Consider the following 4,596-nt stretch of genomic DNA (forward strand, 5'->3'; position numbering starts at 1 on the left):
AAGCTTAACGGAAGTGTGTTCTGTATTGTAATAAGTTGTTTTAATTTAATTATTCACTGTATAATTTCACTGCTCTTTGCATACAGGATGGGATGAGAAAGAGAGAAAAATCTAAGCAGGTCCCTCCTCATTAGCTGTGATAGCACTGTTTCTAAGCTCAAAGGCTGAGGTCAAACCAAGCCCAAAGTGCCCCTCTTCTTTTTGATGAGGTGCCTTTAATTTGGCTTTTTTCTAATACATTTTGACTTTTAATTTTAAAAAGGGAAATATTTATGAATCTATTACTCAAGAGCTGCCATGCAAAACATTTTAGCCTATAAATCCTGGTATTTCACTAAGCGTCAGGACTTTATTTTATGAAAGAAAAGGCACATTTCTTAACATTGTCCATAAATCATCACTAAAATATTTAGCGTGACAAGTTTCTTGGCCTTCAAAGACTCTTTTTTCTTTAAAAGCTCAACAGAAGTCTACAGGACCCATGACTGTCACTCACGGGCACACTTTCGGCTACAAAAGCATCTGCATTTTGTTTGTTAAGTGTTTACTGAGGAGATCCGCAATTCATTTTCTTTTGCAAGATGAAAATGTCAATTTTTATCCTCTAAATTCAAACTTGTAGAAAAAAGTTGAACCTATTTATGTGCCACCGCATTGTAATCTCAGCTTTGAAAAGCATCTTGGGATATGTAACATGAAAGGAGTTATTAAAGATTGAGAGTCATTTCAAGCTTTAGTAAGAAATACGGTTTGTTCATGAAAGCCAGAAATCATCTTTAAATTCATCTTTTCCCCCTACTTACCTTCCCTATGAACATGTCTTTTTTATCAGAAAGAGTCTAGCAACCCATGTAGATTTTATTTGCATTCTTATAATTGCCTGTCTTATCTACCCGCCACCCCCAGAATTCCCTTGACTCAGTTGAAATGCTGTTTCACAAATGTTAAGCACAGTGAGAACTTCAAACATGTCGCTGAAGGTCTAAGGTCACCACATCTTGCCTCTCCTCTCTTCTCTCCTTTCCTTTTCTAATTTTTCTTGATCTTTTCCCTACAAACCCTCCCAGAACAAAAAGGTCAGTGTTACAGTGCCCTGAAGATGAAAGCCTGTTTACTTGCAATTAGCAATAACTGATCAGTAATTAGTAAGTTTCTACTCTTCTCCCATACTCACTAGAAACAAACCACTTTTGTCTTTCACCACTTTCAAATGGTTTTCATTTTCCTTGTCAAAGAACCACAGGCCATGTCACCCACCTGTTTGCCCTACAACATGCCTACCTTGACACTGTTCCCACAGACATTGATGGGAAGTGGGCGGCCCATCCTGTAGGGCAAGCATGTCAGGTGTTAGGCCTACCTCCGAAGAAGGAAGCCCTGCCTAAGGAGTCTGGCCTGCCCTGACCATCGGCATGCCCTCCCGTAGGTCCATCCTCTGTGCACCCAGCCTGGCTCAGCAGCCGCCACCTCTTCTCTGTAGATCTGGAGGCATCCACACTGGTCTCCGCCATATGTCCTCTCTGTCTACCCTAGGTACACACCACAAGCTCATCCCAGAGAAAGGTCTGGGCCCTGTGACATCACACAGAGTGTGCCCAGGTATTCTCAGAAGCCATCTTTCCTCCTTCCTTGTATAATGGAATTCTCCCAGGGCGGTCTATGCTGCTCTGAACCCACCTCCTACTCCCACTGGCACATCCATCTAGGCCCATTCCTGAAGATCACCACAGCCTCTAAGCTTGGTGCCCTCCACCACATGGGCCGCTCGATGTTGCCCTGATATTGCCATTCTTTGCTGCTACATCTCAGTCCCTGATCCTGTCTCCTTTCCTAAACCCATCTGCTGTCTGTTGTCACCATAGTTTCTTGGTATCCCAAAGAACTGAGCAAGATACTCAGAAATTGAAGTGAAAGTATGTTTTTTCAGCAAAGATCAAAGATCACTAAACTCCAAGAGATGGGAGTGAGCCATTAAGAAGAGTAGAGGGCTCTGAGCAGTCAGAGTCTAGGTGGTTCTTACATGGTGGAAGATGCCCTTTGATCTGGAATGGTGTATAACTGGAATCGGGAGCAGATGTACTTTCTGCTGGAGGGAGTAGTTTTTGTCCTTATATTCCTTTTTTTTTTTTTTTTTTGTATTTTAAGGAAGGGTGTTCAGGGTCTCACTACTAGATCGGATAGTGATTCTCCTGTTTACAGCCTCCCAAGTGCTGGGATTACAGGCATGCACCACCATGCCCAGTCTCAACTGCCATCTCAGCATGCTCTGGGGGCGGGGCCAGCACAGCAGGTCTGGGGATTGAACCCCTGTCCCCTGTGCCTGCTTGCAGGCACTTTAATCCACTGAGCTATTTGGCCAGCCCTCTTATATTCACTTTTAAGGAACTATCATGGGGCTCAAAGCCCATCCGAGGGCTTTAAAACACAATGCAAATTAGTTATAATTAATTTGTAGTTACTTTGGGATACCTGAGGTATTCTGAGGGCATGCACCCTAGGTAAAGCCTAATTCAGTGTTATAAACCTTTTAGAGGGTGAGTCCCCAAACTGCAACCCCAAGCCCACATTTTTTTTAACACAGAGTACCAACAGTGCAATTAAACCAAATACTGAGGTTTTAGTTTAGAAAAAAACAAAAAGAGCTTATCAGATGCTTGGCTGCTGGGGCAACTTGGCTCAAGTGTTGACGGAAAGGGCTCTGCATGCCAGCCACAGTGCACATGCCAGAGGTCCACCACAACTGGGCCTAGTTAGAGACAGCTGCTCTTTGCAGTCTTCAGAGAGCTATCTTGGGCCCTACACATGGGCATTACGTGTGCCCCTTTGTCTTTTTCTGGGGTGACCTAGTTTCTAGAACTGGATGTGCTCTGTGGTCTTGGAGACATGGTTTCTCTTCTGCCCTCCCCTCCTCAGGTCCCCTCTGGAGACCTTTTCTTTCATCTCTTGCCGCATTGCCCTCGTGCTTCCCTCTTTCTCACTTCTCTGGCCTTCTACTCACAGCATCCTCAGCTTCCTTCCTACCACCTATCAACTGCCTCTTTTGCAGAGAAGGAGGCCTCCAAGGGAGATTTCTACAGCCAAAAGCACAATCACAACCAAAATAAGACACCTCCCCAAAACTAGAAGAACATACATTCTGTGAGAATTTCTAGTGATGCCCTACATATCATAGATCCACAAGAAGCTCAAGGAAATAACAAATTTAGTGGACTCTAAAAGGGAATGCCTGCACTCACAAAAAGCTCCCTCAGCTAGCCTGGCAGTCCACACCTGTCCCAAGCAGTCAGTGCAGTTGAAGCAGGAGGATCAAATGTTTGAGCCCTGTTTGGATAATTTAATAACTTACTGAGACCTTGTCTCAAAGTAAAAAATAAAAAAACTGGCTGAGAGTATAGCTCAGCACTGGAGCACTGGGCTCAGTCCTCTGCACCACAAAGGAAGAGCAAACACAGAACAATACCTCAGTGACTCAGCGGCAATGGGAGAAAATAACAGAAAGTACAAAGTGGGGTCTCAGCATTTTAGGGGTACTTCCAGTCTAGTGGAAGCAAAGAGATCAAATCAATTATCCTTAATGTGATTAATTATAACTAAAAAGCAATACTGGAAGGTGTTATGGCATTAAGAACAGCCATGGTCTGGTCAGGGAATAGAGCAGAGGGCAGGAGGTCAGCAGGACAGGTGAGACCAGAGCTGCATGGGCCAGGCATGGGTTAAAGCAAGGGAGAAGGGCTGGCTTAGGCCTGGGGCCTTGGACCCTGTGGACTCAGCCCAGACTGTGCAGAGATGCAGCTTCTGCCCAGGCTTCCAAAGCTGGGCTGTACACATGGCCTTCTGAACCAGCTGGAAACAACCTGGATGTCTCAGCACAAATGAGGCAAATTTTAAGGCTGGCTGGAATGGCAGTGGCTAAAGTAGAGAGCATGCTCTGTTCTGCACAGGGCAGAAGCACACAGGATGAGGTAAAGCCCCTCCCGAGGAGATCCACCATATGGAGTCACACAGAGAAGCCCTGGAGCACAGGAACTCAAAGAGCAATCTGCTCCAGGAAAGGCTCTCAGAGCTTTGGGGACCTCAGTACACGACTGAGCACAGCATCTGGGTCCCTTCCGAAGAGGCAAGAACACTTTGGAATGTGGTTGCCTACTCCAAAAACAAATCGTGGTTTTGTTTGGTTTTTTTGTTTCTGTTTTTGTTTTGTTTGCATTTTGTTTTCAGTGCTTAGAAATTGAATCCAGGGAGTTCACACTGAGCAGAATCCCCGGCACTTTTATTTTTATCATCATTATGATTTCTTTTGACACAGAGCCCTGCTAAGTCTCTAAGTTGCGCAAGCACAGCTGAGACTTATGATCCTCCTGCCTCAGCCTCCATAATGTTGAGATTATAAGCTTACAGTACCATGCCCTTTGGCAAGTATCATTCTACACATGAGAAAGCAACTCTGTGCCTGTCATCTATAAGCTAAGAATCCCAGGACAGCAACATTTTATTCTTTTTTTTTTTTTTTTTTTTTTGGTACAGGTCTACAGGATTTCACTACGTAGATTGGGTTGTAGTGATTTTCCTGGGTATGAAATCAAGGGGCTTTATCCA

General features: G+C 44.5%; 1 long non-coding RNA gene across 1 annotated transcript in view; it reads left to right on the plus strand.

The window, feature by feature from the left end:
* Positions 1–1,663: 1,663 nt before the first annotated feature.
* Positions 1,664–4,596, plus strand: part of LOC111812080 — a 4,967-nt gene continuing 2,034 nt past the window's right edge. The window contains exon 1 of the long non-coding RNA XR_002817672.1: positions 1,664–1,913. This is a non-coding gene — a long non-coding RNA (uncharacterized LOC111812080). The remainder of the gene's footprint in view (positions 1,914–4,596) is intronic.

The sequence above is a fragment of the Octodon degus genome, unplaced genomic scaffold, assembly GCF_000260255.1.
Source record: "Octodon degus isolate 3935 unplaced genomic scaffold, OctDeg1.0 scaffold00112, whole genome shotgun sequence".
NCBI classification, from domain to species: domain Eukaryota; kingdom Metazoa; phylum Chordata; class Mammalia; order Rodentia; family Octodontidae; genus Octodon; species Octodon degus.